General features: G+C 37.4%; 1 protein-coding gene across 2 annotated transcripts in view; it reads right to left on the reverse strand.

Annotated features, from left to right (window-relative positions):
* Positions 1–11,573, reverse strand: part of htr2cl1 (5-hydroxytryptamine (serotonin) receptor 2C, G protein-coupled-like 1) — a 141,225-nt gene extending 129,652 nt beyond the window's left edge. For both annotated transcript variants that reach the window (XM_036146273.1, XM_036146272.1), the window contains exon 1: positions 11,492–11,573. The gene's annotated coding sequence lies outside the window, so the exon portion shown is untranslated. The remainder of the gene's footprint in view (positions 1–11,491) is intronic.
* Positions 11,574–21,124: the final 9,551 nt, after the last annotated feature.

Genomic DNA, 21,124 nt, shown 5'->3' on the forward strand with positions numbered 1-21,124 from the left:
GATTAACTTTAATCATAAGCTTTCAAAACTGCAGCGTTATTCATGCTTGCGCTGCTGAGCCATGACTACACAAGGACCTTCCAAATTAATAAAAAAAGGTCCATAAGCCAACATCAATCTTAAATCAAACTCTGCACATTTCCTCAGAGTTGTCTACTATCAGATCCCTCTCCCCGATGATCACCAGGGTGATGTGTGCCGCAATTAACACATAAACTGTGACAAAGGTGCGAGGCAATTACTTTAATTGCTGTAAACAGTTATATACCGTGGTGACACGTTGTGATGCATGGTGGATGCATCGGCATTGCTGGATGACCTTGCAAATGAGAGAATTGGGAGTGAACACGCTTTCAGGGTTCAAAGATTTCCCCGGTCAATGATGACAACTGGCCGATTTAGACTCCCTAGAGCATTGCATTCTGCTATAATCCACAGGGGACAGCGGCTACACCCTCAGGTGAACGGTCGAAACTTGTGCTCCAAACCGAGGAGTAGGCGCACTTTAATACGGCCAAAACCCATGTGCGCTCAACAGTGGAGCGTGCCATCATCCTCATAATTTGCCATTGGCAGTGACGTCCGTGAGGATGTCAAGCATTGTTTAAGACAGCAATAAGGTTCTTTTTTGTTTAACATTAAACATTTTTAATATTGCACACAATTACATTTTTTGTGTATATTTGAAAGGTTTATTACTATTTAATCAGCATTTAAAACCTCATCAGCAAAACAATTTCACTCATGAAATTAAATTTAACTCACTTATATATATATATATATATATATATATATATATATATATATAGTGTGCATCTTGTGCAGCTAAAACACTAAATAATTTATTGAGCTCGATGGACTGGCACGAAACATGAATAGAAAAAGAAAACCAATACATGTCAGTTCATTATTTCTGTCTCTGGCTGTTTCCCTTCCCTTTGTCTTCACCTTTTTATTCTATTCCATTATCTCTATCCCCACAACAGTCTTTCCCGCCACACATTTCTTAATGTCCATTACTTCTCCATTAAAATCCAGCATGACCCATGTAATTGCTTCCAATAAGTGGGTCCTGATGAAAAAATAAAAATCCATCACATCTCTGTCGCAGTGCAGCGAATCTGTGCGTGCTCTCTTTATGTGTCAAACCAAAACAGATAATGTTCTTCGTCAGACCTTTTATTGCACGCTTTTACCAACATCTGTGTGTGTGCCAGTTGACTGCAGGCTTGACCAATGCAGATAATATTCTCCCAGACCCTCGTTCCACCTTTTCAACCTGGCTGCCAATATAGAAATATGTGTGTCGGAGAGACTTAAATTGTATTCCCAGACATGGATAAAGATGAAGTCCACAGTATGTATGTGACTCAGTTTTTGACAGAAGAGAAGGCATTCAAGCATACTATGTGCAGGGAGCTTGTGTGTGTGTGAGTGTGTGTGTGTGTGTGTGTGTGTGTGTGTGTGTGTGTGTGTGTGTGTGTGTGTGTGTGTGTGTGTGTGTTTCAGACAGAGAATGAGGGAACAAGGGAATGATGAGCAGGACTGCGGCTGGCTGAGAGCCAAATTGTAAAGTGGAGGGAAAGTACATTTGTTAAGCAGGCGCACCTTACGTATTGGATCAGACTTCATGCGTTGTCACACAATCATGGGACATCCAGACCCTCCAGCATTCAATTGTCAAACGGCAGAAATGAATGTTTCTCGTAAAAACGGGAAACGAAGAAGTGAGAAGAATTCTGGGCAGTTCCACATGCGATTTAAAAACCGAGCATGCAGAGCAGCATTATTATATGGCAGAACTGGGAATGATACAAAAACACAGAAGATGCGTGATGAGAATGTGTTGTTTTTGCCAGTCAAATAAAACAAGGAGAAAAAAAACATACATAGTAAAATTGGATGTGGAACTAAGATTTTACCATGTCGATTTTGGGCTGCATGGCAGAGACGTTGTCCATTACTCTGCCGTAAATAAATTGGTATTTATCTGGAGTTTGATTTATTGCAGTCTGTTGTTCAGCTCTGGCAAATGAATGTGTCTTCCACCAAATGTTCAACAACAGAGTCGGGCTGTCAGCTCACCTGTAGGAAAAAACTCCAACTCTGCTGTCTTTCTCTAAAGTTCATCTCTTGCATAACTGGACTGATTATCTACAACTCCAGCGCAGAAAGTACGTCTGCTAGTAAGAGACAAGTGTGTTTTTGTTTTCAGTGTTTCCATAGGAGCATTTCTGAATGCAGCTGAACAACTAAGCATCTTGAAAGATCTGTCCTGATGACAAAGCAGTGGGCTTTCTGTGAAACCCAAATTGTGATGCTACAGTGACTGATTAAATATTTGATGCAGCAATTGAAGCAGTAGCACCTATCTGTTAGTACAATAGTGGGTTACCATAGAGACTAAACACAGGCCGATGAAGAGAGACTTCTGACTTTGGACTCTGGCTGTCAAGAGATCATAGGTGTAACTCTCCTTTCAAGTGCCGTTCAATCTCCACAATTTTATTTTACTTTACATTTTTGATAAAAATAAAATGAAAATAAATCAATAGTTATTTGTTTTTTACTTGTTAATTTGTTAGAGATCAAAGAAACTGATGAGTATCCAAGTAAAACAATAAAGTACATGTTGGTTTTTAACTTTCCTTTGATAGTAATAAAATATTATACGAAAGTAAAGTTAAAAGGATGAAGCCTGGGAACAAAGAAAGAAACAAACCTGTTAAGCACAGCCAACAGCTGAATCTGACAGACTTAATTATTCGCAAAACCAATTTTCTTTCCATCTCAAAGCAATTTTTTCATCCTCCTATGTTTCCTCCACAGCAAGACAAAGCTTAAGCACAAACAGCAGCAGCACAGACAAAAGCCGCCCACACCTCTCCTCATCTTAGAAAAAAGTTGACATGTTGGACTTACAGAGCTTTAACGTTAACGCCACAACTCTATATCGAATACCCACATATGTATGGTGTGATAAACTGTGTATATTCTTTGTTGGTTTCTTCTGACCTTAGAGGGAATAAAAATGAATAGAAGTGACAGGGAGACAGATATTGGAAAAGGTCAGGCAACAAATAAAAGCTGAAAATCTTAAAAAGGAAATAGTCTTGCTGTCAGGAATAAATTATTTGTCCAGACAAAATTGTAATCCAGCCCCAGCTTTTAGGTTTACCCTTTACATTTTTGACGTCTTTGGCTAAGCCACAAGCTATTTGTATTATAAACTACACAATGGAGGAAGAATCAAGGACAACATAGATAGAATAATCACCCACTGAATTTACTAATGTTTTTCTGGTTGTCGTGCATTTTGTGCAGAATAGAAGCCAAATAAGCTAAAGTTATCAGGCCAGTTGGATCAAGCCTCTTTTTCATGCAGTCTGCTTTATAAATAAAGTTGCCTTGCCTTGCCTTAATAACAGTAGCGAGTGCCACCTCTTTAGTTTCCACCCAAGGTCTTTCCAAACAGCCGACTTACTTTTTCTCATAGACAACAGAAATATGTAGGAGGGAGTGACAAGCAGTATGCAGAAATAAGTGAGAGTTGGTAGCGCCTCTGCTCACTCAAGGACTTTCTCCTTGGAATTTCAAAATAACTGTAAATGCTATGAATGGTATGAGGAAAAAATGTTGTGTTTGTGAAGCCCTAGTCTAAAAAGTGTAAAAACAAGCTTGTACTGAACTGCCCCAGCCTGAAACAGAGTTGTCTTTGATTTTATGGAGCATAGGGTAACACAGAACTTCTTCTGCCCACATGTTGCTGCACACTGCTGGTGGGCTGGCTGAAAGACGGCTACTGCATTTTCCCCTCCCCAGGAAAAAAGAATAATTCAGCCATTTTACAATACCTCTGGTTTCTAAAAACAATGATAGCCACAGCATGAATTCTAAAGGAGCTCCACCCACCACTCCTATTAATACCCTTGCCAACCTTGTATATTATCCTTTTGTTCCAATGGCATTGTAGGACATGATACCGTCAGCACATTTTTCCTCCCACACATTTAACACTGTAGCAAACACAGGTGGATCAGGGCATATGCATTGGATATTTTAAACATGTCAAAAAGTTCTGCCACTTGTGCAGCACTGCTGCCAACTCTACACAACTCTATGCCAAATGTCACAGTGCTCACCAAATATAACATATTAATCTCACACTCTGCTATGTGGACGTTTTACTCAACTTGGAACTTGGGGTGGTTGAAACTGAAAGTGAAAGTTAAGCCTGTCAAGTAGCATCCGGGTGACCGCAAGAATTAGCTTTAAAAGGAAAATCCACCCACCTGTTCTCCGTTCAGACATGGATGCCATTCATGTCAGGAGCGCCCATACTCAGAACCCTAACCACCACCATCCCATTACCTTGATGGGTCTAGCTAGCAGGTAACAAAGGCACATGTTTCTCAGAAATTCATGCTTCACACCCCATGTTGACAGATCCATTGTTTTTTTTTTGTCTGATTAATTCAATAATTTTTTTTTGTTTGATCAAATCAGGCACTGATATTACAGGTAAATGTGAAACCCCCTATTATGACGCAGTGGAATGTTGTGAATTAAACACCACTGAGTGTGTGTACTATTTCATAACTTTTTCAGGCTGGCCACCAAAACAATTAGCATGACAATTTGACCAGCAAATTTCAGCTCGTTAAACCTGCTCTTTCTTTTATTAAAGGTTATCGTCGGTCTCATTCAGTTGAATTCAAACATACTTAAGTAATCCCAAAGGGAAATTAAATTCTGTTGTCACTATTGTGCAGGTTGTGCAGTTGTCACAGATGGTGATGGTAATGAGCAGGAATGATCTTTTGTAACTGTCTGTCTTACAGCAGGTCTGAGGAAACCTCTGATTGAAGACACGTTGATGCTGTCTGATGAAAAGGATGGTCAGGGTTGCCCGTAATGTTTTTAAGCCCATGGACCTGATGCTGCTACCCAAGAGATGACGGCAGAATCTATTACACTCTCCACAACAGGCTAATAGAACATTTGCAGCATCTTGCTGCAAACTCTGAAGAGCCTAAGCTTTCTCATGAAGCACAGTCTGCTCTGTCCCTTCTTGAAGACGGCTTAACAATTGCATTTCCATTCTAGTCTGCTTTCCAAGTCAGCATTCAGGTATTTAAATTCCTCCAACATCTCCACTTCTCCCATGATGGAAACAGTTTAACCAACCAAATCCTGCTCAATTTTATTATATTTTGATTCCTATCTGCAGTGCTGGGGTTTGAACATACAGTAAGGATGGATTATAAGATTTCAGAACAATTTTAAATCACGCCTCTAGCGTAACCTCTCCCCCTTCCCTTTATACTCCTCCGCCTTCATACAGCAATTCCTTTGTCTGTTCCTGATACCTCTAAATCTTGGTGCTGTCATTCCTTGTTTTTAATTTCAAACACCCTCCTTTAATGCCATTAATCTCTCGCTGTCCTTGAATCTTGCTCCTTCCTTTTCATTTGGTCCGTGTGTTCCATTTTGTTTTCATCCTCCTGTAAGTCCCTAAAATTGTCCTGTCATATCCCCCGCTGTCCTTTGGTGTTTACTGCCGCATCTTATCTGTGTCACCTTCTCCGCTTTACAGGGCGAACAAACATATGAAGCTGGAAGCCACCTCAATTTCATCTAAGGAGGATGGGAATACAGTAAATAAAACACATAGCACCTAAAATTCTTATCTTTGGGAATGTTCTCATGGGCGGACTGGTCTCTTCGGCATCTTATCATCAATGCACAGCAAGTGCAATAATTTTTGTATCACCTATTTTTATTTTGCCAAAATCCCCAAGGCCATATTTTTTGCCTGATACATTGTTCTTTTATAACACAAAACAATCTTTTTTTCCTTATTTTTTTCTAATAATGTTGATGGACTCTGTTTTTTTCCCCCCCATCTCCAGCACATGTCTGTTTCCATCGCCCACTCTTCTGGAGGCCCACCGGCGACTCAATCAATATGTCACATGAATATGAAGGATATGTCTTGAGTGATGCACAAAACACAGACCATTTAACAATGAGTTGACATAACTGTGGCACCTTTTTGGATTAAAAACCGTGTGAACAGCACCAAGAGATTAATTAACTTCACAGATTAAGTCAACCGTTTTTGATAAATGACGCAATCACACCTTAAAATAGTTGGTTGCATATTACGGCTGGCAGTTTGGAGCATGTAGTTATTTGATTTATTTTACCTGGCTGTGTGCTGTACAATATCTTTTTCCAGTTCTGAAAAGCTGGATAGGATCTTTTCCTGGTTTTAACAGGGTTTAATATACTACCTAAAGCCCCCAGATGGAAACCAGGATAAACAGAACGCCTGTGCCCAAATTCACAAAGATTCTCAGAGTGCTCTAATCTTAACCTAAACATTCCTACCTGGGAGTCTTAGCTTAAGAGTGATTCAGATGCTACTGAGAACTTATGCATGAAAATGTTTTGAATCATCAGATCCTTATCTTGATTTGCTTTTTTTATGATTACTCGGCAGTAAATTTACTACCTTTGTCTAATTGATATTAATGTGCACTCACCTGACAGCATTTTACTGGGATTACCTGCTTGTATAAAGAGATCCTATTTGGCAAAATGACCAACATGAAATGGAGAAACAAAGATAAATAAATAAAATAAAATAAAAAGATGAACAGCAGCGCATCTGTCCTGGTGCTTTTACGCACCAGCCTGGAAAGCGAAGCGCTGCGTACAGCAATCAAAAGCGAGGAGGTGGCATAAGACAAACAAACCTCAAGATGACCATCTAGGCTACTGACATTATAATGCAATACAGAAAATACTTTCTCACCTATATATTCTTTGTAAATTTCTCCACTTTTTATTCATGATTATCCAACATTTGTCCTGTTTATCCTCAATAAAATGATGTTAGGTAGAGCCGCCTTTAACCTGTCAGGCCGCTGAAACTGATGAATTTCCCCCTAAGGGGACGATAAAGTTTATCTTATCTAAATATTATAATTGTATGATTGTTAAGGAAGTTTATGAGCTCATTTCCTCCACTGTTTAGGTGGTGGACCAGCCAGACAGCTCTCTCTCTACCCTTCTTAATACGCTAAAGGTCCTCCTCACTAGTCCAAACATTTTGTCACTTTTAGAAGCTCTAATAAGGCCTAAAATGCTTTGTGAATAACTTTTTATCTAGCCGAGGTAAAATTCTGAGAAAAATCTTAGACTTTAGAAAATTCTAAGATTTCCTAAAATGGCCTAAAATGGTTTTAGTCTGAGCATTCTTTGTGAATACGGGCACTGATAGATAAACCCCAAGAATCCTAAGACTAAAAGAAGCTCTTAGTGATGTCATATTTAGATAAGATAAACTTTATCATTCCCATTGGGGGAAATTAATTAGTTTCAAAGGCTCCTTTGGTTTAATGCATGGCTCTACCTAACGTAATTTTATGGAGGATAAAAGAATAATAGAAAAATTAACCATTGAGAAATGTACAACTAGCATACATAAAAGAGGTGAGCAAGTATTTTCTGTATTGCATCATAATTTTAGTAGCCTAAATGGTCATCTAAGTTTGCTTGTTTGATGCCATCTCCTCGCTTTGATTGCTTTCACTTTTCAGGCTGGTGCGTAAAAGCACCAAGATGTGCAGAGAAAAAGGTGCATTGATCTGAAACTGTACGCTTTAAACTCTGTATTTGTGCCATGACCTGTGGAGCAATTTAACTTTCAACACTCCTTCCCCTCCCAGAGATAACCGGACGGGTGCGGTGCTATTTGGTTTTCCCACTTTATTTCCTCCATTTCATGTCGGCCATTTTGCCAAATACGGCCGCTTTATACAAGCAGGCAATCCCAGTAAAATGCTGACGGGTGAGTATGCATTGATATCAAATAGATAAGGTAGAAAAATGACTGGCAAGTAAAAATAAACAAATCAAAATAATAAATGTAAATAGGGGGCATTAAAACATTTTGATTCTGTGTGACAAACAATATGTTTTGCTAGTTGTCATCATCATGACTCCTTAATCCAATCTCTTTTCATTACTAGAAGGACATTTGTGTTGGGTTTTTTTGTACTATAAATCAATTACACCTAACAACAGGGTTTTGTTTGTTTGTTTTATTTGGATCCCCATTAGCTTCAGCATTAGCTAAAAGCTATTCTTCCTGGGGTCCTCCAATCTTCCATGTGACAATACAATTTATTACATTCCATTACACACTATACGCACAGGATATTTACACAACTTTTAAGACATATTTTACAATTAACGCCATTGATCACCAAAAAAAGTGTTTACTCAGCTTTCAGTGCAGTATAAAGCCTGTATTCTCTAATATATCTAAATAAACGATAAAGTGGAAGGAGAATAGGTGAAAAAAGTGCATAGTATGTAAAAGGTTTGGTGTCTTACAGGATTAGGGGATTGCTTTTTAAAAGGAAAACCAGTCTTGAGGGAACTCTTAAAGGTAAGAAAGAAGGCGTCTGCTTTGATAACATTTTAAACCTCCAGGCCATGTGTTTGTTTGTGACGGCAGGCTGACAACAAAAGAAAAAGGCTAAGGGTCCCTCTCAGCTGCCTCTTTGATGCTTTAGATTATTTCACACAACAGCCTATCAAACACAATATGTTTAAGCCAATAATTGCTGACTGTTGATCACCTTAATTCTTCTATGTTTAAACATCTCTTTAAGAGATTAGTAAGAAAAACATCCACTGTGCCACAAATAAGCTTTAAAACTGAGGAGACACTCTAAGTGCCATGCACAGGGCTTTGCAAGAGAGTTAATACCTTCTGATTTGTTTCACATTATGTCATGTTACAATGCCAAAACTTCATTGTACTATAATTGGTTGTTTTGTGAAGGACCAACACAAAGTAGCTAACAACTGTGAAGTTGTCATCATTCAAGTGGCCAGTGTGGACAGGGAGAATTATAAGTTCCACCTTCCTTGACAAAAAACTGGACTGGTCCAACAATGTGGACGTGGTAAACAGGAAGGGCCAGAGCCGTCTCTATTTCAGGTCTTTCAGCATCTATGGAACAATGCTGCAGATGTTTTTTTTTTTTTTTTTTTGAGTTTGTGGATTCTAGTGCCATCCTATGTTGCTGTCACCTGCTGGAGCAGTAACCTGAGGATGAAGAAAACTAACAGACTCAATAAGATCATTAGGAACATCAGCCATGTTGTAGGTGGGGAACCAGACTCTTTGACAATGGCGTTGAAGAGGAGGACACTCTTCAAAATATGGACAATCTTAGAATATCCTTGCCACCCTCTACACGAGGAGCTGATCAGCCATAGGAGCATGTTCAGCAAACAGTTCATACATCATTGCTGCACAATGTAGAGGCACGGGAAATGATTTCTACCTCTGGCAGTCAAGTAGGATCATGCCACTGTATGACTCTGAAACACCATTTCACAATGTATAGTGTGCAGACTTTAATTAAAGACAAATTAGGTGTATTATATAATATTCACTGAAATTTCTATTGACATCTATGTCATATTTTATTCCATTTTATTATATTTTAGTAGATTTTCTCATTCTTTTACACATGTATTTTTTTTTTCTTGATTCTGGAGCGTCGTTACCAAGTGTAATTCCCCATCAGGGTTAATAAAGTAATAAAGTAATTGATTCTGAAAGTATTTAGTACCCTAAATAAAAATCCAGTAAAACAAATTAGTAAATAGCATCTACCATTGTCTAATTTGAGCTCATTATAAATCCAGCTTTCCTGTGAAGGAGTCAGAGGTGGTTTGGATCATATTTAACCTAAATCTAATTGAGAATAATTGGCATAGACTTCATGATTGATGCTCAGATTTAGTTCTTTCAATGCAGCCTACCTATGACTATTTTCAAAAAGCAGACAGGCAAAAAACGCATTTCTGGATGGGTAAAAAAAAAGTGAATTATTCTGAAGTAACCATGACCGGCTGCCTCCTGGCCCTGGGGTTTCTGGAGACATGATGGCTGTGTATGAAATGCATTGTTTGCTGAGTGCAAGGCCAAATGCTGCGTAGATGCTGTGCGGGATGATGATTGTCTAGGATAGACTGTCTTTGTTATGTCTCAAGCCAAGGCCACTGTGCAGTATTAGGGGGAGCCGAAAGCGAGACAGAGACAGGACAGAAGCAGACTGCAGCGTTACCATGGGGTGCGATTGCTTTCCATCTATGTGATCTCTGCTCTGTTTCTCAATAAAAGTGCTAGAACTTCATCACCATCGTCTCCTTAGTCAGCATCTCTGGGAATTCAGTTATTATTGTTTAGATTTCCAATTACAGAAACATACACCAAAAGACAGCTGTAATTTCCAAGAAAGTGGTTTTACAAACTATCAAATGTGTGTAATTTCCCTTCACAGTTATTCACTTCTTTTAGTTAGCCCATCACATACAATCCAGAGAACGATGTTGAGGGGGGGGGGGAAAGGTTGTTAATGTCTACAGCATAACAAAGCCTAAAAAATATACTAGAATGTCTGAAATTGGGCTGCTCTTCCGCGAAGAGTATAACCATGTGTGTGTATGAATGGGTTTTTGCATAAATGTGTGCTTTTCATTAACCTTGTCTCCTGAGCTTCCCCACGGCTCTGCTCATGTTTGAAAACGCCATCCGAGGCGGGAGATCACCGGAAAGGGAAATTAAAGCTCAAATTTATCAAAGCTAAAAATCATCTCAGCATGCATCCTCTTGTGGATGAATGTGTTCATATGGAGACAGAGGGTTTTCTTGCTTCGACATATGTTTGTGTGCATTAATGTGTGTGTACACTTTGTATGTGGCTTTCTGCCTCCTCTAGGGAGACCCACGCACCCTCTGTCTCTGACTGATTCAGTATTCATTACCACAGAGAGGCAGGAAGGAGACGGAAAAAGGGAGGTGGGAAGAGAAGAAGATGAAGAGGGGGAAAAGGACAAAATTGTGCAATGCAACAAGAAAATCAGAAGCAGCAAGATGATGTGAAGAAGGGTGTAAGGAAAGGAACACATCTAACCAAAACAAAATGGTGTTAATTTTGCCTTCCTGGTAACAGGTGTCTCCTTAAATGCACAGTTTTTACATGATCGTGTAAAAAATTACCTGAATTTTCTACATTTGCTATTAGACGATGAAAGGTGGGAAAAGGAAATAAAGTCAGTCGCTTTTGGTTAAGCCTTCAATTTGGGTATTCAAATTGAATGAATGGCTGAGAGCAACGCGAGCAAGAGAAGGGAAGACAAACTGATTATAAAAGTAGGCTTACAGGGATGACAGAAATGTACAGGCGATCTTGGCTACACAAATTTAATATGTATATTAGGGCGATTTGTAAAAGACCTAAGCACATCAATCTAAGCTTGACTTCCAGAAATCCTTAAGCAATCTCATTTAAGAGTGTATAAATGTTATTTTTAGGCCACAGCAGAAAATCTCAGTCACAAATTAAAGATTCAAGAATCATTAAAAAGAAATTCCAAGGCTCCAAAATATACTACTTACCTATTAAAATTTTGAAATTTGAGGCTGCTTGGGAAAAAATATCCAACTACTGGTTGGGTAAGGTAGTAGAAGAAACAATGGCCTCATGGAGAAAAAAAGTAGAGTTTCAATGTTTCGTTGAGATTTCCTGTTTAAAAGTTAATGGATCCTTAAATTAAGAAAACTGCATTGAAACTATATATTAACATAACCATATAAAAATCGGTCGTTTTTTGTTTCCTTGCCTGACGTTAAACTAGACTAAAATTACCTGGTTTAAACTAAGTTAGTTTTATACAAATTATTTCTATAGTCTGAGTTACACAATGAGGATTTTATCACCTTTTTCATTGTTTTGTTTCAAAGTTTATATACATTAAGATTACATTACATTTAAAATATTAAGAAAAAATTCCTGAAAGGTTGTATTACATCTTCCAGAAACCAGAAGATACAATGTTCATCTGTTCCAACATAGAAACGTTTTCACAGAATTGGAATGTCTTCTGTTTTCAATGGCTGCAACGGACATATTGAACACAAAAAAAAAAAAAAACATCACAACTAAGCCAAATCGGTAAGGATGTGGCTTAGTTAAAGAAGAAATAAACAGGCTTATGGACAGTTTAACATTTATTTCCAAGAAGCATTATTAAAGGAATAAAAAGAAATAAACATTTCATTGATTAATTAAACATTCAATTTCCCTTTTTATTAAGCCGCCATTTCTGCGTGAAACATTTTGCTTTTGTATTGGTCTGATGCAATATTCTAATCTTAAATGCTTTTAATTAGCTGGAGGTGGAGAAAAAATCATAATTAACAGAAATAAAGGCTTTAAAATATCATCAGTCAGAGGTAATTTACATAATGTGTTTTCCTCAGTGATTTGAGTTACTGAAATAAATTAACTTTGCAAGAATCTAATTTATTTAATATGATTGTACATCCGCTCTAATAGATTACATTATGGGGCAGACAAAAGGACACAAGGTTAATTTATGACAATGTTTAAGCTTTTAAGCCAATCCAGATAATACCAGATCAGAACTGGAACCAGAAATAACCAAGTTCAATCATACCATAGGCTCAACAAAGAAAATAAACATGCAAAATGTTTTTAAACAATATTAGTCTAAACTTTAGACCAGAGGTGTCCAAGGTAAGGCCTGGGGAGCATTTACAGTAAATAAGGAAACTTGAAGAATGATTCAGCCAACCAGCACAGGTGGTTTATGCAGATGGAGACTTATTTATTTTGAGTTAGGGCAAATTTATTACAGACAAGTGAAAATCTTTTTATAATTTTAAATGTTTGGTACAACACAACGTATTGATCTTAACATCAACAGTGTTTAAAAATCTCTTTATTCCAATAGATAGTTAGACCACATCTATCGATATATCCCATTGCAGACTTTGGTGAGCCAATATCTGCTCCAAATTGGCTAAATACAGCAAGCATTTTCAACAAAAGGCTGACCCAAATCCTGATTTTATTGCTAAGAATAATAATTTCTTTTTTTAAATCAAGCCTTAAAGAATTTGCAAACTATCTTTTAAAAAGGCAAATCTGCCAAACCCAAGGAAAATCTGGCTAATTTGTTACATTAAAATATTGCATGCTCATATTTTGTGGAGAAGGTAAAAATATAAAAAAATAATTTAATGTTTTGGCAATTGTTTTTATTCTTATATTCATCGGTACTTGAGTTCTTTAGACTTGACAGTTTTGGCTCACATGACCAAAAATTTGAACACCCCGGGTCTAGACGGTGCTTTTCTTTATAGAGGATAGCTATTGGATGTGTTCTCTCTGTAGGAGCTCTGCTCATTTACTTTTATGCCTCTTCTTTCTTTAGCACCAGATCAATAGAGTGTGTCCTCTTTTCATACCCTCTCCTTCATTATACTCTTCTTCTTGCAATCTCAACTAAGAGAAGATTGAGTGATACAGGAGCCAAAGGTGAACAGATGGGAAATGTTTTGTGTTGTTTTGCAACCCTGGACACTAGGTCATGATACAAACACTATACCCCTAAATGTATTGATCCTGAGTACACCCAATATAGTTTTGAGACACCGCAATCAATTGTGTGAACTCTGAAACTCTTCTCCCTATAAAGAGGGCTTTGACCGAGTAAGTCATTCATTGACTGTGTTTGGCAGCGACAACTGCAGAGAAAAACACAAACAGAAAACAAACATTTTTTTGGTTCCTTGAGATTCTCTAAGCTGTTATGTTGCAGTGCAATCCAAAATTGGAAACACGACCTGAAATCTGATTATACTGTCACGGTTTCTGGGTTTTGATATGGATTTGTGTGATTTTGTTGTTCTCATTTACATAATTTTGTATCTCTCCATGTTAGATTTGTTTAAGTTTATTTTGGTTTTATGGTTCTTTGCATTTGTTTTCGAATGTTGTTCTATTTTTGAATTATTTTCTCTCTGCAAGTTCTTAGTTTGTCTAGCTTGCTGCCCTCCTCTCACACACGGTCTTAGTCACTGATTACCTGTCAACTGTTTGGTTTATTTTCTGATACTTTTCTGAGTAGATTTACAGCCTGGTTTCCTTTTCAGATCATTGTCTTTGGAGAGAGGATGTATGCCCTTAAAGATATAGTTGGCAATCCTGTTCAGAAACACTTTTTGTTACACTGGGTGAAACGGTCCTTCCATCCTCACAGCAGTCAATATATTATGTGTTCAGAAAAAGTAGGTCAAACAACTACGATCTCTGAGAAAGCTGCAATGTAGCTAAAAACTCTGTGCAATCCTGCTATTTGGTGTGAATGGAAAGAACCAATCAAATGCCTTAATTTCTCCTCCTACCCATACCCCCCTCCCTCCCCTCCCCTGTCCATCGAGTTCCGGGGGTATCATTTTATCTATTGGTTGTCCCACATGCCAATCATTGTGATGGGCTCACATAACGCCAGTGTACAGGTTCTTTGTTAGTTTCCGCTTGCTGGAACCTATCTGGATTGTATCCTGCTAGGTTTGACCTCATCCGTTCATTGTAGCTCCGCTGCTCTCACCATATACTTTGAAAATGGCTGAGAGTCACAAGAAGCAAACCTTGTACAAGTTTATGAACAGAATAGAAAGGCCTCAGTAGAAACAAATAAGCCCAGAGTGGATTTGGGACATTTTTTCATGCGATCCCCCTGAGGAGCGGAAGAGCAGGTAAGACAGGCTTATGCGTGCCCAGTTATTCAAAAATGGATTTACTTTTCTTATTAGCATTTCCGGAAAAACTCTACCTTTGAATTAACAGATACATGTCAACTTGTTTTTTTCTACCTTCTTTAATCTTAGTTGATTAAAAATAAGTATATCTACATATAAATTTGGGCAGCATATGGCCAAGCACAACTGTTAAATTTTTGACTGGTGAACAAACCTTACTTTATGTGATGGCTAGACCCAAAATCATACTTTATTTAATTTCTGAGCATAACAGCACATTATTAATACTCACACCTAACTTGTCAGGACAAAGTGTAGCTTATTCCTTCCTTGGGATATCGCTTTTAAGTGTTTTCTCCATCTTAAAAATGTTACTTTAAAAGCTAGCATGTCATGAGTTAAAACAAAAGTATGTATGAAACTTTTTTTAAAGCCTCTGGTTATAGTGCTTTTTATCATATTGAGGCATTTATTACTTTGAAAGTACAGAAACATAGAGCTCCCCCTGTTCCAAAAAACAAACAAACAAAAACATACAAACAAAAAAGAGCTATATTATATATTTATATTATAAATTTGCGGCACAAACATGCACCACTGATGCATAATTGATGCAAATCAAATATTCTTGCAAAAACCCAATGATACCCTCACTAAATATCACCTTATGCAATGTATATGTTTTATAAAATGGGAGTAACTAGATTGTTGAAAATGGAAAGTAAAATTTATGACGGCGCTTACTGTTTGAATAATTTGTCTAATTATCTGAGCACTTGGGGGTAGTAACAGAGAACTAGACCTTTACTCCAAGTTGGCCAGTTGGTCCTTTAACAAGAAAAATAAAATAAAATGATTCGATAACGTTACAGGAAAGTAACATACCTGGCCTTGAAATAAAATAAATAAAGAGAGTGATATTATGTGTGGTTTTGTGCATTACAAGTAATGTGCCTGACATGAGGCAGCATACCATTCTAGTGTGCTCAAACTTTTCAGAGCAGTGGCACATTAAAAACCCATTAACATCGACTAAATCCTATTGGCTCAAGAGTTCAACCTTGATGGTTAATGGCTTAAACTTTAAAGACATCATATGATGTTGTTCCACAACATTTTCTCAGATTTAGAAAATTTAAGGTGTGACAGTGGCTTGTAAACTACTGGTAACCAGCCAAGTGTAAAACACCATTTAGTCATTCTCTCTGAAAAAAAAAACAACAACCTTCAAATGTCATTATTCTTTTATGTTTTCTCCACACCTTATGCTGTGGGTAGGTGAAAAAATGTATCCCAATTCACCAGTTTGTATGTCTGCTTTCCAAACAAACATTAATTTGAAACCTAACAATTCTGTTGTACATCCAGAAAAAATAAATAAAGAAATACACAAACATATATATATATATATATATATATATATATATATATATATATATATATATATATATATATATATATATATATATATATATATATTTATTTTTTTTTTTTTTTTTTTTTTTTTTTTTAAGCAAAGCATCATGTTTTTGCCGGTTGGACCACCGTTCCAGAATCAACTTATTGAGTAAAGTGTGGCCAACAACGACTGCAAGATGGATGGGGAAAGATGGAGTAATCAAACTAGTATGTACATTGTAAATATTTAAAGTGTTCTCCAATATTGTTGCTTTTTGCCAGTCAGCTGAAGCAGACTTACTCCAGATAGCAATCACTTAAAAATATCCCCTGAGGAAAAAGAGGTGACAAGATTCTTTTTAATGTTAAGAATGCCTCTAATAAAGTCAGAAAGGCGTTGAAAACTCATATAAGGCTTGGTCCGCTATAGAAATTACACTGCAAATCACTATTCAGATTTGTCTAGTAGAGTGTAGGTTGGACCAGTGCAGGAGAATTTCCACAACCTGAGTCAGCCCTTTCTGAATATATGAATAATTTTGTAGGATAACTATGTGTGCTTATGCGAGTGTGGTTTGTGGTGACCTAGTGTCTGGCTCCAAGGTATGAAAGTTTATTTTCATGAGTATTTTCAGTGTTTGAATGTGTAGGCGATGGATGTGCTCTTCTGATGGTATGCCCTCCTTTGACAAGGCCAAGTTTGGACTTGCCACAAGCTGAAACAATAAAGTGAGTCTTTTTTTTTTTTTAAATACAGTGAGTCTCCATCCAGAATACACACTAGAGATGGTATGTACAGTTTTGCTGCTGACTGAAAATAAAATAATTTTTTTTTTCCTAAATGTGTGAAAAAAGCCTTGGGTTGCCTACAGCCATCAGCTTTCCAGTGAATGGATGGGAAGTCTCAGGATAGAGGTTTTTACGTGTAGTGAATCTGGTTGTGGTGTTTCTGCACTGGTTTGTGACAGGACGGTGAAGATCTGGAAGTAAATGGGGAGGTTTTTGCCAACTAGTTGTAACGTAACGTAACGAACTCTGTTTTTCTTTTTAATCCTTTGAGAATGTATTACTTCTTTTTATCAACACTTTCAGGCTTTTTAAGTTTTGAATTACCAACCATTACCTTAAAGAGCTTTCCTTTTTGTTAGGATATCAACTTTGAACTTATGCAATTTACTACTACTAAAGGTTGTTTAGGCCTACATTATTTGCTTACTGTTGACTCTTCACTTCTGTTCCTATTTTGTCCATTTTAATGCCCTAACAGCTAACTTTTTTGCGTTTACCATGAGTTGCAGTTTAGCAAGCTTACATCAGCTAGAATAGATGGCTGTTTTTTTCTTCCATAAGTAGCTGAGGGAACAGAAGCACAGCTTTTTGCCACAAGTTTACCAGGTCAGTAGTCTTGAAACACCATTTGTCGCCATACCAATAGCTTTCAAACTGCTCTATGAGTATCACTGTTGTTAGATCTATGCACAGGGAAACAGACTGAGCCTGTACCAACCAGCATTCATTGCAGCTCTTCAAGGATGACAAAACTAACACATGATTTTGCTATTCGGCAGCTCCCGCTGCACTGAAAGCACCCCTTTCCAACTAGGGGATTACGTTTCAACTAGTTGGCAAATTTGACTCTTCTTCATTTCATTCCTTTGAAAAAGAAAGCCATCAAGTTTTAAAATCCTGTTGTGTAGACAACCAGCTGATTGTTAGCTCTGTCCAACTGAAGGCTGGGTCAGAGCAGTTTTCAGTGACGGCAGTAAAAAGCCCAGGAGGATTTTCCAAGGAGACACCTCCACCTCCTGTTTTTTTTGTTTTGTTTTTTTTCTTCGACTCGACTGACTGTGGTTCCGCATCATCTTTGCTTCCCCTTTCTTGGGTTGAAGTAAAACTAGTGCAAAACTCCGATCAGCCCACAGATGTCACCAAGTACATTCATTTATTTTGTTACTTTCTCTGTAGCTTGTACAGGATAAAGCAGGTTAATAAGTAGGACAGTCCAGGGCTGCCCCTTTTTATTTTTATGTATTCAAACCCTTTGCCTCAGACCACAAGCTGAGTATTCAAATGCAAGTTGTCTATTTAATGTTGATATTCTTACCATGTGTTGATTAACGGTCTGCTGGTCATAAATAATTTGGAAACCGTAGTTTAGATGACCTGAATTATTTTTGTCTGCTGGATTACAATCCAAGTTCTCAGGGATCTATGGGAACGCTGTTCAGGATAATACTCACCAGCCTTTTTAATCTCAGACCTGTTGGATGGACAGCTGGTTTGAGTTAACTTCTCAGATTAAGGAGTTAGAGGTGAGGTTCCTAGCTCCTGTAACAACAACCCCTAGTGTAATTTAATTATCTAGTTGTTGTGGGTGATTGGGTTAGGAATTAGAAATTATTCATTATGATTCTAAATGATATTTTAATACAGATTCATAATCAAATAATTGTTATTGCCCAATAGTGGTTGTGCTTTTGCTGCCTTTAGTGGTAGTCAAACCTAATTTCGTTTAAGTTAAGCTAATCAATGTAGCACTTCTAAGAACCAACAATAGAAATGATGTTCAAGGACTTTGACCTTCGCTTCATCAGCAACTTCAAAAAATGCTGTGGAGAACCATTCAAAAGCTTCATTGAGGAAATTAAGAGAACAAAAATTAAACAGCATGACATTCTTTTTTTTTTCTTTTTCCCCAGTGTCCTGTCTAGCAATGTGGCAATAAGAAATGATGTCTTATTGCCAAATAGAGCTCGACAGATTAACATTCTAATGACTACTTGTGGCGTGTTATGGTTTGGTGAGTAACGTTCAACCCAAATGTCCATGCTCCAGTTCTAAGATTAGAAAACCAGAAAGATTGAATAATTTATATACTTAGTGATCAGGCTAAATGTTATTAGTAATACAAGAAAATAATTTCTCTGCATTTTGTTTTTTCAAACGCTGTAGCAACATGTTTACTATTGAAATGGTACTGTGTGTATAAAGGATTGTGAAAAACATTGTCAAAAGTATAACTAAACCTATACAAATATTTTTATTCTGGCTATCGGGTTTTATCTACAAGGTAGCCATGTGGGGTTCAAGAGGAACTTCCAATTTACCAACCTGAAACACCTGATTCCAAGGGGCCTTTATGTTAGTCCTTCTACATCAAAGGTGGACATTTGAAATTCCGATTATAAAATGAATAAAATTATACATTTGTCTTATTTACATAACAAAATCCACCTCTTGTTGTACTACTATTTTTAACATGTTTGTCATTACGGTGGTACTTGTTGGTAAAAGTATGAAAACACTATTCAGCTTATTTATATAGTGTCAATTTTCAACACGTCATCTCAAAGTCAGTTCTATCAAACAGGCAATCAGACTTGTTAAAATGTTTTCTGTCTAAGGAAACCCAGCAGATTGCATTAATTCCCTGACTTGCAGCATTCACTCTTCCTGGTTGAGCATGTAGTGTCAGTAGACAGCTGCTTGCCTTGTGTCATTGCCTTTACAGCAATCCCTCATACCAAGCACACATGTAGCAGCAGCGGAGAGGAAAGCTGCCCTTCAACAGGAAGAAACCTCCAGCAGAACCAGAACCAGGCCCAGTGTGAACGGCCATCTGCCACGACCAACTGGGGCTTTGAGAAGACAGAGCAGGGATACAACAAGAACACAGAAGCCCTGATTCAAAACTGTAATCACAACCACTAATCAATACTACAAGGCCAAAAACATCTTCCAGACAAAAAATAAATACCTGAATATCGTAGCATTAGTGAAGGCTTTCTCTGTCCAAACAAACCATTACCAACCAACATCACCGCTGACTAATGTGCTAAGAAAATGTTTTGTTAATTAGGCCAAAAAAATACTCAAAATAAACTGTTTCACTCAACATTACAGTAAACCTGCTAACAGATTCAATCCATTCATTTGTTTTAAGCAACATCAAAAGTAGACTCTCTGTAAGTTTTAAGGCATAAATGGTTCTAAAACAATTTAAATCAAACTTAGAATGTACAAAACTAAACAAAAATACTCAAGAATGTCACCATTTATAAAACAAACAAAAAAAATATCTAAAAAATTCATAATATTGTAGATATTCGAGGATACTATAACTTAAAAAGTACCTTTATATGCCACACTTTAGTAACATTTTCAAAAATGTACTTGCTTTATACACAAATTAAAAAAACAAAAAGCAAATGGGTGGTATGGGGAACTTAAATGGTCACAGATCCGATGAATAACGACACAAAGGGAACATACTTGACTGTCTTGACAGACAAATGTGACACAAAGATCAGAGTACTGCTAAATAATAATCTCTACAAAATAAACTTGATAATGTCAGGACATAACCCATCAAATAATCCCACCCTACATTCAAACAACATGGCACAACCGAATTAAGCAACTCAGCTATTTAAGTAGATCCAATGCAGATCAGGGAATTGGTAGCAAAAAAGTTTGTGTTTGTGAGTGTATGTGAGTTAGTCATTTCCCCTGGAGGTGCACAGCTGTAAGAGGAGCGACTACGGTAGATATCCAGTGCTGACTGAGGAGGACTTGACCCTCCTAAAGATCCTGAAAGACACCAGTGGGGAGTTCCAACAAGGTGGCCACCCCCCCTATGCTCCCCATTCAGGGAGAAAGGCAGGAGCAGTCTGGTGCAAGCACCAAGTAATAAAGCACACAAACCTTTTATTTCTAGCTTCCATTTCAGAATCACTGAAAGTCTCAGAACAGGTCAGCAACAATACCCTGAATTGATAAAGAGAATTTCAAAAAAATAAATAAAAAATAAATAAACCCTTCCACTCTCCAAAGGCCAATCTCTCAATATCCTTGTATAATTCAAGATTAAACAAAACTTCAAAAGAGGATCCAACTGATACTAGTGACGAATGAGATTAACCATCAGCGAAACAGACAGCCCACCATTATCTGTCATCTATCAATCATTTCTCAAGCAGAATCTATTCCCCCCAGTTTGCTTCAGAAACAAAATCACTGGCAGCCTTTTTAGTTATTTCTATCCCTCTTCGCATGTGTGCTTTC

Source organism: Fundulus heteroclitus, chromosome 14 (assembly GCF_011125445.2).
Source record: "Fundulus heteroclitus isolate FHET01 chromosome 14, MU-UCD_Fhet_4.1, whole genome shotgun sequence".
Classification (NCBI taxonomy): domain Eukaryota; kingdom Metazoa; phylum Chordata; class Actinopteri; order Cyprinodontiformes; family Fundulidae; genus Fundulus; species Fundulus heteroclitus.